General features: G+C 43.7%; 1 protein-coding gene across 2 annotated transcripts in view; it reads left to right on the top strand.

Moving 5' to 3' along the window:
- akap6 (A kinase (PRKA) anchor protein 6) overlaps positions 1 to 17,778 on the top strand; it is a 364,472-nt gene that overhangs the window by 18,559 nt on the left and 328,135 nt on the right. Inside the window, exon 1 of one of the 2 annotated variants that reach the window (XM_051919705.1) lies at positions 2,788 to 2,939. The exons of the other annotated variant lie outside the window; for it this stretch is intronic. The gene's annotated coding sequence lies outside the window, so the exon portion shown is untranslated. Of the gene's footprint in view, positions 1 to 2,787; positions 2,940 to 17,778 lie in introns of those variants that run through there. 2 annotated transcript variants of the gene reach the window in all.

The following is a 17,778-nucleotide window of genomic DNA, read 5'->3' as shown; positions in this document are numbered from 1 at the left end:
AACGGCACCCGTATGCATGCGGGTAACCCTGTATAATTTGAAAGGTTTGAAGGAAATAAACATTTCTGGGTTCTGGGTTATCCCGATAGATGGCAGGAAGACGTGAGTCCAAGAGGAGGGACACCAGAAATTATATCAGTGATGGAAGGAAGGGCTGACAATCACCCAATCTGCAGAGAGAGAGAAAGAGAGAAATAATCGGAAAACAGCGCCAACCCCTGGTTTGGCAGGTAACTGCATTCACTAGAGCCCTTAAGCTACCTCCTCCCAAGTGCATAGTGGAGTATATATATACTATGGCACACAGCTGGGGGTGGTACCCAGCGTGACCCAGCTCAACCCTGTAGGGGCCTGTGGTCACCGCCAGGGGGCGCCCCGATTCCTGTAGAGCCCTGGCCCTTAGCACAATCCACCACACCCGGAAGTGCTGGGGGGAAGAAGACCAGGGACACCCGGAGTGCTTCGTGGTGTGCAGCAGGTACTTCCGCCACACTGGGGAGTGCCGGCGGAAGCTAATGGGGATACATCTGGAGCACATCTGGGTGGGGATAAAAGGGGCCACCTCCCTCCGTTCGATGGCTGGAGTCAGGAGGAAGAGAGACAGAGCTCGGGAGGAGAGGAGTGGAGGCGGACCAGAGGAAGAGGCATTGACAAGAGGCCTGGACTTTGGGGGAGTTTTGGGGGTTGTGTGAGCACCGTGTAAATATTAGTCGTGTAAATAAACGTGTTGTGGGTGATTTAAACATGTCTGCCTGTCTGTGTCCGGGCTGTTTTCCGCTATATATATATATATATATATATATATATAGTATATATATGTATATAGTATATATATATATATATATATATATATATATATAGTATATATATATATATATATATACACACATACATATACATACAGTATTTGCTTCTTCTTCTTCCTCTTCATCTTTTCCTATTTCTGTGTGGGATTGATATTTTATAGGTTCCAGAGTGATTTTTATGGCTGGATGTCTTTTTCTGATGCCAACCCATAAATTTTATATATATATATATATATATATATATATATATATATATATATATATATATAAAGGAGCCCTGCCCGGCTGGGACGCTGCATGGATGGAAGGATCTGGGGACAAAGTGTGTTCAGGGCATTATCTCCTCCAGGGTGCTAGAGGGCAGCCCCGTGGGTTGCTTTGGCACCAGAGATTCCCACAGGACACTCTGGGAGTTGGAGTTCACCACAGCCCCTTTGGGTTCCATGGATGCCACCAGGAGGAGCTGTGGAAGTTGCAGAATCCCACTTTGGGTTTTCACCACACCTGGGAGTGATCCCAGACCTTGCTAACAAGTCACCTGAAGCACTCCCAGGTGTAGATTAAAGGGAGCTGCCTGCCTTTGTTCCAGGAACCACACAGACAGACAGACATACAGGGGGGGGGGGGGGGGGGGTTTGTGGAAGAGAAACAGAAAGAAAAGAAGGCAAACCGCTGTGTGCTTTATTATATTAAGCTTTGTACTGTGCATTGGTGGTGGGAAACGAAGGACAGCGTTTCCCACAAAAAACGTGTGCTGAACTTGTGTCCTGCATCTGCCTGTGTTGGGTTTGGGAAGCTGTGCGCCCCCTGCCTGCCACAATATATTGTGACACATAGACGCACTCAATGTATAAAAAAAACATTTTTTTCTTTTAATAGTGGTAGAATTGTACATTCAAGTAATGTGATGACTACAAAACGGCAATACTCAACTTCAGCACAACTCTTTAGTCCCGATACCCGGACTCATACACCAGGCAGCATCGGTTAGTAGTGGTAGGCAAACTCCAACCTCCCCTTTAAATTTTACCAAAAGCTATAACCCAACATTAAACACGAGAACTATTTTAAAATATAGCGTAAATTAAATCATAATTAACTGTTTAATTTTAGCTGCAGCGCCTCCTCTGAAGTCAGTGCCATCTGTCGCTACAATATTTTTTTTTTTTTTTGGGGTGGAAAATGGAGTAACGAGCTCCTCAAACGCCTGGCAGACTTACACTACACGCGTTAAGCTATGAATCCACAGCTCTGCTAAATGCCGTTCCTTATACATTTCTTCTTTTTCTTTTCCGTCACTCGGAGTCTGGTTGATTCTTTGTTCACAGAGGATTCCCTGAAGCGCGTAGCCCAGTAAAGCGAAAAACACCGTGGAAAACCACGAATTAACCCTTTACTTCATTATAACTATTTACCAGTCCAAGATGGGCAAAATATTTCTCCTAAATCCATCCTATTAATGTGTCCATGGAAGAAAGAATTGTAGTCTTTTGTTAGTGCATGACGCGCTTTTTTCTTGCGCTATTTAGTTGTATCATTGATATATTTGTTGCTCTTGTAAAAACAAATAATAAATATATTATTATTATATTAATAATATCACTAAACAGCGCCAAACAAATGTTGAGGATGTAACCGCCAGGCAAGAGTAAAACAGGAAGACCAAAGAGGAGGTTTATGGATGAAGTGAGGGAGAACATGAAGGCAGTCGGCGTGAGAGAAAATTATAGGGATAGAGACGTTTGATCAGCTGTGGCGACCCCTAAATGGGAGCAGACGAAAGAAGAAGAGGATATTTATTGTTGTTGTAAATAAAAAGGCCACTGTGATGGCCAAGAAGCACCTCACACACAACACACTCCGTCCTGTGCTGCGGGAGGACTGACTGGGACGGCTCGTCCGTCTTTCATTCGCTGGCTGCAGGATTTCTTTGACACTTGTCGGGGGCGGGGTTGTGTCACGTGGGAGGGACTTAGCCGCTCTGATCTGCCGGGTCTTCGCTGAGCTGACAGCTTCGCTTTTCTGGCGTGCTTGACCTGCTTGGTATCTGACCGGAGGCGTTATGGCTACTCGAAGGTGGTCCTTGTTTGTACCGGCACCGCTGTCTACCGGCGTATATCTTCATGCAATCTGGTACGTGACTTCTGTGTGAGTACATAACAGAAATTACCGTTAATACGGAGCTCATTTTCGGGGTCTAGATATGAGGCACACTAGCTAGCTACGAACCGCTGACCAATATGTCCAGTCTATGTCGCTAAAGTATTTTCTTATAATTTGCGTAAAGTTTTCTCATTCCGGTGTTTCAATAGCAGCTGCTGGGAGTGAAATTAAAACCCACAATCACGCCGAAAGACCCACGGGGGCGTGTGCCGCTGCACCTGCACGCGTTCTTTTTGAGTCGTCCTTTTTCTAATTTCAGCGGAAAACACTTAACGTTGTTAGATAGCAGCAAAAAAGGTTTGGTGTTTCACAGCATCTGAAGGAAAGTTGCATTCGTAAAACAGCTGTGATGCTTCAGGGGTCGTTATGTTTTCTCCGTAACGCCGCCCGACACATCTCACGCACGCGTGCGCACGCAAGCACATGGCTGCTGACATCCTCGCTGGTGATTGGTCAGAATCCAGCTGGACTCTCATCGCTGGGCTCGTCCGTGTGTTTGGCTGCCTTTGTGTCTTGAATGGCTCAGTGATGCAGAAGACCCCGAGAACAGAAAGGGGGACCGCGAGTGGTGTGCAGGAGTCCATGGAATCGACTCATCTCTTACATCAGCGCATATTCTGAAAAGATGACACACATTGGGGGCTTCGGACACAGCCTGGGTTGGGAGGGGGATATCGTGGTGTTCACATACAATAGTCGCTTGATTCCCATGGCGTTTGTGTAGGTGGGTTTTCTGGAAGTGCACGTTGTCTTTCCTCCATGAATTTATATTCACTCCTCTTGAATCGTCCAGTACTTGAAAAGGCGGGTGTGTTTATTTATTTATTTATTTTTGTATTGTTTCATTTCTTCTTGTTCTCTGGCTCTTTATTTTTATACTCGGACCAAACCCATTTCAATGCAATTCCTTTAAAACATGATGACAGTCCTGTTACTGCCACTTGATCGGTCATTTCTTGGGTTTCTTTAGAAATATCTGCTTTTGTTCACACAGTGAGCCTCATATGTAGGTATATGGTATTCATGGTAGGTCCGCTCAAATTGGTCTTAAACATCCTTTAGTTTACTTAGAACTCGCTGTAAATTTATGAAAAAATAAAAAGATCTCGCCTGAAGAAGGGGGCTGAGTTGCACCAAAAAGCTTGCATATTGTAATCTTTTTAGTTAGCCAATAAAATGTGTCATTTTGCTTGACTTTTCACTACAAAAAAAATAGTTTTGCATTCAGAAATTCAGCATATCAATACAGGAGTTTTCATTTTAAATATACTTTTAAAATGTGTTTACAATGCATAATTTTTAAGGTTCAATCAAAATGTTAATATGAAAAAGTTTAATACCAACTCAATGACAAAAGCCAAGACTTAATAATGAAACATTATAAGTTGAATCAACTATCTGTATATTTAGTATGCTAGCTGAATTAAGCCCCCCCCCCCCCCCCAGATTGCCCAGGTTGGGAGCAGCACGTTGCCACACCCACCACATGACGAAGCACCGGGATTGGGACCCGAGTGCAGTGCCACCAACCCCCAAGGAAGTTGTACAAAATGAAGACATTGCTTATATTTTAAGATGTACTTTTCATAATGTTGTCTGCTTTGTGTGGACTACAAAAACAGGAAATGTCATCCTTTTAATGTGCATGTACTGGGTGAATGAAACAGGGCCAATTAAAATCACATTTTTTTTCTGTAGCATATTTTACAATTAGAATCGTCACAAGGCATCTTTACAGATTTATGGGCCTTAAAACCCAAGAAAAAAGTCTCAACATGTCAGTAATAGGGAGGACATTAAAATCCTAACCTTCTTAGCTCACTTATTCATGCATCCATCTTTTTCCTGAGAAGGGTCTCTGGGAAGCTGGAGCCTATCCCAGTATTATTAGGTGCAAGGTAGGAACAATCCCTGGACTGGATGAAGGTCCATCACAGGGTGAATTCTCCCTCTCACACAGAAGAGGATAATTAATGAACAAAATATAAGTTGTCTACATTATTTACACAGCTGGTGGCGCTGAGTTGTCACCCGTTGCATGGCTGCACTTGGGTCCTAATATGGGATTCTGAGTTGGTTTGCAATATGGTAGGTGCGGCCATGCCCCGTATCAGTGCGTGCTCCTAACCTCTCCTCTCTGTATACAGTACTGGTTTGTTTTATGAAGGGTTAATATGTTTGGTAGGCAGTGTGTTCTAGCGGTTGAAGGCTTTGGTCCCAGATCTGAAAATATCTGTAAATATGTGTCTGGAATGTTCAAGGAACTGTAATGATATTAAGGATCAGAGGGTTTTTGGAAACCAAAGGAATAAATTTGAAAACAAGAACACGAGGAGGGCTGAAGGAAGATCTTGTTGTGTTATTAGGTAGATGGCAGCTTTTAGTAATGAGATAGTGAATGAGGGTGGGAGGATACAGCAGAGGAAATTGGAACCCCTCATATTCAAAACTGATCAAAGTGGCACATAAAAGAAAGAGGAATGAATTGAAAATCTGGACAGTAAGATACCTGTACTTGCCCATGGCTGGAAAACAATTGGAGACCCTCAATGCAAAGGAGCAGGTTCTGAAAGATTGGGGTAAATGTATGCCAGAATAGACAAGAACTTAAAGGCCTCGCCTCCTTTTGCCATATTAGTAATGCAAATGAAGTCGAGGGACGCGTGTTTGAGGTTTGGGCTTTGAGGTTTACTGTACAGAAGGAGAGAACAGAGGAAGACTGCAGGGGCTACCATATTAGATTCACCTGGAAACCATGAAGTGGACTGGATGGGACTAGTCGGCCATGGCTAGGCTGATCAAAACATACAAACCCAGTGGTAAAACTCCCAGTGTAGCGGAATGTTCCACACTTAGTCTTTCGTTTAATTGTCTTCTTGTTTTATTCCATAAAAAGTTAAGATAGCAAAGGGCTCTTAACATTAGACCAGCGTTTAATGGGAGGTATAAGCAGCAACATTACGCTAACAAAGTTGATGTAAAGACTAATATTCATTTGAATAATTACCAGTCTGGCACAGAATGACTTCTTTGTATGATTTCGGAGAGATAAGAAGACAGCTATGCTTACTTCCATGCTTCTCTAATGGGTGCCTATTGTTGAACCACCTACACTGCCAGCTGCACAGTTAAACTCGTCCTCATAGTTCAGTGTGGATTGCCTTTGACCCATTTTCTTTTTCCAAAGTTTTCCGTATGAATTCTTGTAAAACAATGATTATGAAAAGAGATCACATATACATGTAAGCCCATTTTATTCTGTTTTGATCTATAAGCGTTTATGTATTGGGACTTGTTGATTTTATTGATTTCATAATCTAATTATATATATAATTTATATTGAGTGGTCTGTAGGAGGCCCTCTTGGAGTGCACAAAATGGCAAATAAACTAAAAATAGTAGGGCAGAAATATTTTATTAGAACTGAATAAAGAAGGTTACAGGGGATTTCGAGCAAATTGCAACAAATGAGGTATTAAAGCAAACTGAAAATACTCTTCATGCCTCCCCCTGTCTGCCCCTTGTACCTTTCTCCCTCCTTGCACCCCTTGTCTTCTCCTTCCTCCTGCCAAGTGAGTTCTCATCCACGCTATCCCCCAATTCCAAGTTCACCAAAGCAGTGGCCACTGGCCTCTTTTACACCCCATCCCTGGAACCACTTCTGAGGTTACTTTTGGCCTCCTCTGAAGTATCTCTGGCACAGGCATAACCCTACACAACCCCTGGGGTTGTCTTTCTGGAGCTCCCTGTTAGACTGGTGCCCCATTTCTAACCAAAGGGCCATAAAAGCTTACAGGGACCCCAGTAGCAACCTCCTGCTGCCAGCAGTTACATGGTTGGGGACAGGATCCTCTTTTATTGTGCGATCCTCTCCGTCCTCCCACTATATATACAGTACATCCTTTGAGTAATTTAAGGGGTGCCGTTGTCTGTATTTCCACTTTGTATCTCTGCCAGGCCACGTTATGCTTGACCATCTATGACTGTTGATAGGCCCTGACTCCAATCTGTTTACTATACTGTATACAGTGTGTTTATATATGTATGTATATATATATATATATATATATATATATATAATCTCAGTATATATTGTCAAAAGAGTCACAAAAAGGTTTGGGGTAGCCACCCATATAATTTTTCATGGCTGCAAAGGATTTGAATAAGGAGTACATAGGTGTTAAGATTCGAGTCCAAAGCTGAACTGACTTGATGAGGCAAAGATGGCAGTTTTAAGGCAGAGGATAGAAGGTGACATCATCTGGGCCGGAACTGAAAGTGACGTTATCAGGGCTGGAACTGGAAGTGATGTCAGCAGGACCAGGCAGAATTTCCCTTAATCGGTCTGCAGAGGTAAGAGAGAAAGGGTCAGTACACTCTGCCTCTCCCTGGTCTGGTGTGGAGTTACCCTCATTCAGGCCCTTCAGCTGCCTCCCATGTGCACGTGTGTGACAATATTCATCTATTTTCTTTTCTAAAGAGATCTTATTTTATGTTGGTATTTGCATAGGAACTTATTTATTTAATCTTAGTCTGTTTTGCTCTATAACCATTTATATATTGTTACTTTTCATCTTCAAGTTCTTTTTCAGTTCAGTTATGTGTGTATAGTTAATTATTTTATTTCAGTTTATGAAATATATAAACAAAACCTGAAATGAAAAATTAAAACTAAACGAAACTATTAAAGTAGCTGGAAAGACTATCCATCCATCCATTCTCTTCCGCTTATCCGAGGTCGGGTCGCGGGGGCAGCAGCTTGAGCAGAGATGCCCAGACTTCCCTCTCTCCGGCCACTTCTTCTAGCTCTTCCGGGAGAATTCCGAGGCGTTCCCAGGCCAGCCGGGAGACATAGTCTCTCCAGCGTGTCCTGGGTCTTCCCCGGGGCCTCCTCCCGGTTGGACGTGCCCGGAACACCTCCCCAGGGAGGCGTCCAGGAGGCATCCTGATCAGATGCCCGAGCCACCTCATCTGACTCCTCTCGATGCGGAGGAGCAGCGGCTCTACTCTGAGCCCCTCCCGGATGACTGAGCTTCTCACCCTATCTTTAAGGGAGAGCCCAGACACCCTGCGGAGGAAACTCATTTCAGTCGCTTGTATTCGCGATCTCGTTCTTTCGGTCACTACCCATAGCTCATGACCATAGGTGAGGGTAGGAACATAGATCGACCGGTAAATTGAGAGCTTTGCCTTATGGCTCAGCTCCTTTTTCACCACGACAGACCGATGCAGAGCCCGCATCACTGCGGAGGCCGCACCGATCCGCCTGTCGATCTCACGCTCCATTGTTCCCTCACTCGTGAACAAGACCCCGAGATACTTGAACTCCTCCACTTGAGGCAGGATCTCGCTCCCAACCCTGAGAGGGCACTCCACCCTTCTCCGGCTGAGGACCATGGTCTCGGATTTGGAGGTGCTGATTCCCATCCCAGCCGCTTCACACTCAGCTGCGAACCGATCCAGAGAGAGCTGAAGATCACGGCCTGATGAAGCAAACAGGACAACATCATCTGCAAAAAGCAGTGACCCAATCCTGAGTCCACCAAACCGGACCCCCTCAACACCCTGGCTGCGCCTAGAAATTCTGTCCATAAAAGTTATGAACAGAATCGGTGACAAAGGGCAGCCCTGGCGGAGTCCAACTCTCACTGGAAACGGGTTCGACTTACTGCCGGCAATGCGGACCAAGCTCTGACACCGGTTGTACAGGGACCGAACAGCCCTTATCAGCTGGAAAGACTAACTGAAATGAAATAATAATTTATTAAAAATATTTTTAATTTTCGTTCTTGAATTAGTATTCATGCCATTATTCTTTAATCCTTGTAACTTTTGACTCTAAAACATAAAGTCATCCACCTCAAGCCACCCGCATATATTCATCCAGTGAATGGCGGCTGGTGACAGAGGGCGGGTGTTCACACAGCATTTATATAAAGTAATTCAAACGCTTGAAACTGGAATATGCTTTTCAACAAAACCTTTACCGTATGGACAGAAAAATCACGAGTGAGTAAGATTTCAGTTTACTTCTCAGGTGCCTACCACTTCGCACAGGAGAAATCCTTTTTGAAAACTACGGGGCTCCGCCCACCCCCGAGTTTGGTTAACCGGATATACAATTTAAAGAGATTATTTTCATGAGAATGTTACGTATGCATTATTTTCGCTTTTACTTTAAAACTTTAGTAAAAACAATATTTGAAATTAACTTTTTTTCAAGATCGCATTGAATTTTGAATTCGTGTTTGGATTTGCATCGTGACAACGCAACAGATAACTGCCTGTGAGTGAATATCGTTTCTTTCTCTCTAATAAATAAAATGACTTTTTCAAATGTTTGTCCATGCTCTTTCTTCTTCACTTAGTTGTTGACGTGTCATCTAGAACGTATAAAATTATTGTCCTGATAAAATTTATAAGAGCTGAGATATCTATCTAGTAGTGCCTTTCCTATCTATTTTATAGAGCTCTATCTATCATCAAGCCCACTTAATACAAACAGACAGAATTTCAGTGATTATTTGAAAACACACAATTTCTTTTTTTTTCTTAAAACTAAAATGTAAGTGTAATTCTGAGTCACATCCTATTTTAAGTTTCAGAGTAAACACCAAGCTTGGCACGTTAACATGTGCTGACAGCTCACATAGTTCCCCGTCTTAAGGTTTTAAGAAGAAAATTCATCCTTAAAACTGAGGATGGAAAAATGAGATGAGCAATATAAATCACAGCCCACTCATCCCATACTGCGCCACGGCACAGGTTACAGAATACAGAATATTTTTAACAATATGTACTTGTAAACCACACCTCCACCCAACCCCTCCCTTGGCGCCCAATTCCCCCCAAACTGAGTACTGCCACTTGTTTAGCTCAAGTAGAGAAGCCACATGGTGTTCGTCCACCAGCACAAGTTGGGGTCACTTCCAGTACAACTGCATGGCAGGCCAAGTGTGACTTTGATTGTTCACCTGGAGTTTTGATTTCTTTTGGAAAAAATGTACTTGCCTGTTTATTGGTGGCTGTGGATGTGTCTGTCTGTTGTATTTAAAGGGGCAACAGTGCCACCTAGCGTTCACATCTACCAATCAGGCAAGTAATCAAATATTAAACAAAATTCCCTATCTCCTCCACACCACACCTCCCAGCAAACTTCATCTTCCTCCACCCAACTCTGGCTCGCTTGCTGGATCTTCAGCAGTCCTTTATATAGTCCTGGACCCAGAAGTGCTTCTGTTCCTCCTCCCACGTGACTTGCCACTACTTCTGGGTCAGATGGAGAATTCCAGGTCTTTAATCAGCCCGGAAGTACTTTGTGGCTTCCATCCTCGTGATTTCCTAGTACTTCCGGGCTATAAGGGAACCATGACTCCCCAGGTCCTTTCACAGCACCCCCTGGTGGCACCCATGGCACTCAACAGGGCTGAGAAACCGGACTCCAATTCCCAGGATGCCCTGTTGCTCTTCTCGGGACTTTCTCTAGTGCTTCTATGTCTTTATGGAGACCAAAACTGCCCACCTTACTCCAGATGAGGCCTCACCAGTGCATTATAAAGCTTCAGCAACAAAAGTCTGTTTAATTTGAACAAAAAGCAGGAAAATAATGAACATCAAGCCCCTCAATGTGCAGCTTTAAACAGAGGGTAGTCTTTCTAGCAGAACGATTCAGAGTTGTGGCGATACACAACAAAATGAGATGCCATCCTCTGTGGTCGCTCTGCTTTTATATTGTGCGGCCTGGAAGGGACGCTGGTTTCTCAAGGCTGTGAGGGAAGAAGGGGATAAGTCTGTTAGTGGCAGTGCCTCCTCTCATCACAGGGTGGTACTACTTATGTTAGGTGAGCCTGGAAGTTGACCCAATGGGGCGCATGCGTAGCACAAGATACCAGTAAACTGATTTTAAAATAGCTGAGGAATTACTACTGTTGCTATTGGCTCTTTCTTCTTGAAACGACTGATTGATTGATTTGTTTTTAATTAATTAATTACCCATGTACAGCTACAAAGCCCCATTTTTAGTATTAATTCCTTCAGTGCCCTATTGGTAAACTCCCTTAGCTTATCCTTAATTAGTTAGGTTTACACACTAACTGCTCATGTGAGAAAACTGCATTAGCATCACCTTCAGTAAATATGTGCTAAATACCGGTGTCATTTGCAACTGATATATACACATAACATGCTTTACCAGTCGTCTCCTGTCCAATGTCTGTGCTCTTTTGCCCATTTTAATCTTTTCCTTTTATTTGCCAGTTTCACAGATGGCTCTAAGGCCAGTACCCCAAGAATCGTCTCTTTGCTGTTTCAGAGGACTCGGCTCTTTGGCGTGTATTTAAGGAAGAAGTCGACTGAGGACCAGTAAGGCGACTGTTTCTCAGACGCCACACTCCGATGTCCCTAACTTCTTATTCAGTTGTCCATCTCGGCTTTCCCCATCTTTTTTTGTATCCACACGAGAGGGTATTCGTTTGAATTGAAATGGGTATAGGAATACGGTAGACCCCCGCAAAGTTGCGGTTCAGAGTTTGTAGCCTCAGTCATTCGCGGATTTTTGCTTAGAACTTAACTAATAATTGTTAGCGGAAATGGCAAATATCCTCCACAATTTTTTTATCGCTTTTTTCGTGGTAATACTGTACTGTAGAGAAAACATCAAGCTACCATAGAGGAAAACGTGGCTTGGGATGTTGAAAGTAGCCAATCCGAGAGCGTTATTCATTTCTCCTTGCTACTGATTGGCTGCTACCCTGTGACGCTTCTCCGGCGTTTCCTCCCACAATCCAAAGACATGCAGGTTAGGTGCATTGATGCATAAATTGTCCCTAGTGTGTGCTTGGTGTGTGTGTGTGTGTGTGTGTGTGCCCTGCAGTGGGCTGGCGCCCTGCCCGGGGTTTGTTCCTGCCTTGCGCTCTGTGCTGACTGGGATTGGTTTCAGCAGACCCCCGTGACCCAGTGTTAGGATATGGCAGGTTGGAAAATGATTGACTGACTGACTGTTTTGGGGGCATATTTAGGGTTTAAACTAACCCAGCCACAGGGGATGCATAAACCAGTGTGTTTCTTCGTGTCGGTCCCAAGCCCGGATAAATGAGGAGAGTTACAGTGGTGTGAAAAACTATTTGCCCCCTTCCTGATTTCTTATTCTTTTGCATGTTTGTCACACAAAATGTTTCTGATCATCAAACACATTTAACCATTAGTCAAATATAACACAAGTAAACACAAAATGCAGTTTTTAAATGATGGTGTTTATTATTTAGGGAGAAAAAAAATCCAAACCTACATGGCCCTGTGTGAAAAAGTAATTGCCCCCTTGTTAAAAAATAACCTAACTGTGGTGTATCACACCTGAGTTCAATTTCCGTAGCCACCCCCAGGCCTGATTACTGCCACACCTGTTTCAATCAAGAAATCACTTAAATAGGAGCTGCCTGACACAGAGAAGTAGACCAAAAGCACCTCAAAAGCTAGACATCATGCCAAGATCCAAAGAAATTCAGGAACAAATGAGAACAGAAGTAATTGAGATCTATCAGTCTGGTAAAGGTTATAAAGCCATTTCTAAAGCTTTGGGACTCCAGCGAACCACAGTGAGAGCCATTATCCACAAATGGCAAAAACATGGAACAGTGGTGAACCTTCCCAGGAGTGGCCGGCCGACCAAAATTACCCCAAGAGTGCAGAGACGACTCATCCGAGAGGTCACAAAAGACCCCAGGACAACGTCTAAAGAACTGCAGGCCTCACTTGCCTCAATTAAGGTCAGTGTTCACGACTCCACCATAAGAAAGAGACTGGGCAAAAACGGCCTGCATGGCAGATTTCCAAGACGCAAACCACTGTTAAGCAAAAAGAACATTAGGGCTCGTCTCAATTTTGCTAAGAAACATCTCAATGATTGCCAAGACTTTTGGGAAAATACCTTGTGGACTGATGAGTCAAAAGTTGAACTTTTTGGAAGGCAAATGTCCCGTTACATCTGGCGTAAAAGGAACACAGCATTTCAGAAAAAGAACATCATACCAACAGTAAAATATGGTGGTGGTAGTGTGATGGTCTGGGGTTGTTTTGCTGCTTCAGGACCTGGAAGGCTTGCTGTGATAGATGGAACCATGAATTCTACTGTCTACCAAAAAATCCTGAAGAAGAATGTCCAGCCATCTGTTCGTCAACTCAAGCTGAAGTGATCTTGGGTGCTGCAACAGGACAATGACCCAAAACACACCAGCAAATCCACCTCTGAATGGCTGAAGAAAAACAAAATGAAGACTTTGGAGTGGCCTAGTCAAAGTCCTGACCTGAATCCAATTGAGATGCTATGGCATGACCTTAAAAAGGCGGTTCATGCTAGAAAACCCTCAAATAAAGCTGAATTACAACAATTTTGCAAAGATGAGTGGGCCAAAATTCCTCCAGAGCGCTGTAAAAGACTCATTGCAAGTTATCGCAAACGCTTGATTGCAGTTATTGCTGCTAAGGGTGGCCCAACCAGTTATTAGGTTCAGGGGGCAATTACTTTTTCACACAGGGCCATGTAGGTTTGGATTTTTTTTTCTCCCTAAATAATAAAATCCACCATTTACAAACTGCATTTTGTGTTTACTTGTGTTATATTTGACTAATGGTTAAATGTGTTTGATGATCAGAAACATTTTGTGTGACAAACATGCAAAAGAATAAGAAATCAGGAAGGGGGCAAATAGTTTTTCACACCACTGTATGTCAGGAAGAGCATCCGGTGTAAAATTTTGCCAAATCAATATGCGGACAACAATACAAATTTCCATACCGGATCGGTTGAGCCCCGGGTTAACAACGACCTCCATCAGTACTGTTAGTCAATAGGGTGCTGCCGGAAATTGGGCTACTTTTGGCTGAAGAAGAAGAGGGGGGAGATGTGTCCAGAGGCAGGAGGAGAGGAGGAAGGTAAAGAGAGTAGAACTGAGGGTAGGAACTTTGAATGCTGGCACTATGACTGGTAAGGGGAGAGAGTTGGCCGATATGATGGAGAGAAGGAAGGTTGATATATTGTGCATGCAAGAGACTAAATGGAAGGGGAGTAAGGCCAGGTGGATCAGAGGGGGATTCAAATTGTTCTATCATGGTGTGAATAGGAGGAGAAATGGAGTAGGGGTTATTCTGAAGGAATAGTACATCAAGAGTGTTTTGGAAGTGAAAAGAGTGTCAGACAGAGTGATGATTATGAAGCTGGCAATTGGAGGTGTGATGATAAATGTTGTTTGTGCATATTCACCGCAAGTTGGGTGTGCAATGGGTGAGAGAGAAGATTTTTGGAGTGAGTTGGATTTAAGTGATGAACAGTGTACCCAGGGGGCAGAAAGTGGTGATTGGAGCGGATTTCAATGGACATGTTGGTGAAGGGAACAGAGGAGACAAGGAGGTGATGTGTAGGTATGGTGTCAAGGAGAGGAATGAAGAAGGTCAGATGATAGTGGATTTTGCCAAAAGGATGGACATGGCTGTGGTGAATACATATTTTAAGAAGAGGGAGGAACATAGGGTGACGTACAAGAGTGTAGGAAGATGCACACAGGTAGATTACATCCTATGCAGAAGAGTTGATCTGAAGGAGATTGAAGACTGCAAAGTGGTGGCAGGGGAAAGTGTAGTTAAGCAGCATAGGATGGTGGTCTGTAGGATGACGTTGGAGATCAAGAAGAGGAAGAGAGTGAGGGCAGAGCCAAGGATCAAATGGTGGAAGTTGAAAAAGATTAGACTGCAAGGTTGAGTTTAGGGAGGAGGTGAGACAGGCACTGGGTGGCAGTAAAGAATTACCAGAAAGCTGGGAAACTACATCAGATGTAGTAAGGGTGACAGCAAGAAGGGTGCTTGGCGTGACATCTGGACAGAGGAAGGAGGAAAATGAAACCTGGTGGTGGAATGAGGAAATACAGGAGAGTATACAGAGGAAGAGGATGACAAAGAAGAAGTGGGATAGTCGGAGAGATGCAGAAAGTAGACAAGAGTACAAGGGGATAAGGCGCAAGGTGAAGAGAGAGGTGGCGAAGGCAAAAGAAAAGGCGTATGATGAGTTGTATGAGAAGTTAGACACTAAAGAGGGAGTAAAGGACCGGTGGGCGAGACAGAGGGACCGAGCTAGGAAAGATGTGCATCAAGTTAGGGTGATAAAGGATAAAGATGGAAATGTACTCACAAGCGAGGAGAGTGTGTTGAGCAGAGGGAAAGAGTACTTTGAGAGGCTTATGAATGAAGAGAATGAGAGAGAGAAGAGGTTGGATGATGTGGAGATAGTGAATCAGGAAGTGCAATGGATTAGCAAGGAGGAAGTAAGGACAGCTATGAAGAGGATGAAGAATGGAAAGGCCGTTGGTCCTGATGACATACTTGTGGAAGCATGGAGGTGTTTAGGAGAGATGGCAGTGGAGTTTTTAACCAGATTGTTTAATGGAATCTTGGAAAGTGAGAGGATGCCTGAGGAGTGGAGAAGTGGATGTGCAGGACTGCAGTAACTACAGGGGGATAAAATTGATGAGCCATAGCATGAAGTTATGGGAAAGAGTAGTGGAAGCTCGGTTAAGAAGTGAGATGATGATTAGTGAGCAGCAGGATGGTTTCATGCCAAGAAAGAGCACCACAGATGCAATGTTTGCCCTGAGGATGTTGATGGAGAAGTTTAGAGAAGACCAGAAGGAGTTGTGTTGCGTCTTTGTGGACCTGGAGAAAGCAAATGACATTGTGACGAGAGGAGTTGTGGTATTGTATGAGGAAGTCGGGAGTGGCAGAGAAGTACGTAAGAGTTGTACAGGATATGTACAAGGGAAGTGTGACTGTGGTGAGGTCTGCGGTAGGAGTGATGGAGGTGGGATTACATCAGGGATCGGCTCTGAGCCCTTTCTTATTTGCAGTGGCCAGGTTGACAGACAAGATGAGACAGGAGTCCCCGTGGACTATAATGTTTGCTGATGACATTGTGATCTGTAGTGATAGCAGGGAGCACGTTGAGGAGACCCTGGAGAGGTGGAGATATGAGAGGAATGAAGGTCAGTAGGAACAAGACAGAATACATGTGTGTGAATGAGAGGGAGGTCAGTGGAATGGTGAGGATTCAGGGAGTAGAGTTGGCGAAGTTGGAGGAGTTTAAATACTTGGGATCAACAGTACAGAGTAATGGGGATTGTGGAAGAGAAGTGAAAAAGAGAGTGCAGGCAGGGTGGAGAAGTGTCAGGAGTGATTTGTGACAGACGGGTATCAGCAAGAGTGATAGGGAAGGTCTACAGGACGGTAGTGAGACCAGCTGTGTTATATGGGCTGGAGACGGTGGCACTGACCAGAAAGCAGGAGACAGAGCTGGAGGTGGTAGAGTTAAAGATGCTAAGATTTGCATTGGGTGTGACGAGGATGGACAGGATTAGAAATGAGGACATTAGAGGGTCAGCTTAAGTTAGAGAGGCGAGATTGTGTTGGTTTGGACATGTGCAGAGGAGAGATGCTGGGTATATTGGGAGAAGGATGTTAAGGATAGAGCTGCCAGGCAAGAGAAAAAGAGGAAGGCCTAAGAGGAGGTTTATGGATGTGGTGAGAGAGGACATGCAGGTGATGGGTGTGACAGAAAAAGATGATGACAGAATGATATGGAAGAAGATGATTTATGGTTTAAACTATAAAAATAGGCATTTATAGGTAATTTTTGGACCACATCCAAAATTTGTGGCTCTAGGAACATAACCCACACGAATTTCAGGGGTTGTCTGTAATGTGAAACATTATTAGTATTAGATGTGTGTGATTTTCATTCATGTTGTTCACTCAAGTGTTCCCTTTCAGTGTTTTTCGTCAGCTGTATGCAGACCCACTTTAGAGTCTGTATATGCAAAGCAGTGCTTGAAGTGGATGTACATACGTGCCGATACCCTGTGTGTTACACTGCTGAATTAACGTGAAGAGCAGCAGTTTTAAGTGTCATGACATCATTTCTGTGGCTTCCCCATGAGAAATTCAAGCGGCACTATCTAAGATTGACCCTGGGGTATTGCGCGAGTTAAGCACCGTGGTCTAAAAGGGGTGGGGGTGGAGTTTAAGGGGGGTCTCCTTAAGCGTTTGCCGCACCGTGATTGAGTAGTTTGTTTGTGGATGTTCAGTCCTCCTTTTCAGTTCAGTTCCTCTACTGGGAAATTAAGGTCAAAAGAGCAGAGTGGATAACCAAGATGAGAGCCATTAAGCATAAAGTGCAAAAAATCAATGCTAGCTAACCAGTCAGATTTGCCTCTTCCTTGGGTTTCCTCGCACTTTATCTTTCCATTTCACAACGTGATCACGTCTCTTTTTTTTTTTTTTTTTTTTTCTGTCCAGGACGTTGTCCTGTTTTCAGTTGTCTGTCCAATCTATGGGTTGGTGGTGGCATTTGTGTGGCCCGTCAGTGGCTTATGCTTTGTGATTTGTTTGCGTAAAGCAGGCTTTTAGTGCAGCGCAGAGCGTGTACAGTAAATTAGCACAATGTTCATGAATATGAATAAATTAATTTAAAAAAAAGTCAGCGCTAATTTTCCTTTTTATGTATTGTCACCAAATGTCAGTTGAATGTGAAAAAACATTTTTGTGCTTCTATAGTACGTATTTAATTTTTCTCTTGGAATGGATTACCCCTCAGTATACTGAAATGTCCCTTCTTAGTGTGTTCCTAGTGTCCTAAATGTACCATCCTGCCAATTTACAGCTTTTTAACTAAATGGGAAGGAGTGTTTGAGTTCATGAGTGAGTGAGCAAATGAGTCGGTCAGCTTTGGATTTTCTATACCTTGTCACACACATGTGCATGGGAGGCAGCT

This window comes from Erpetoichthys calabaricus, chromosome 16 (genome assembly GCF_900747795.2).
Source record: "Erpetoichthys calabaricus chromosome 16, fErpCal1.3, whole genome shotgun sequence".
NCBI classification, from domain to species: domain Eukaryota; kingdom Metazoa; phylum Chordata; class Cladistia; order Polypteriformes; family Polypteridae; genus Erpetoichthys; species Erpetoichthys calabaricus.
Note: the sequence above shows the minus strand (reverse complement) of the source record. Positions and strands in the feature narration are given on the sequence as shown.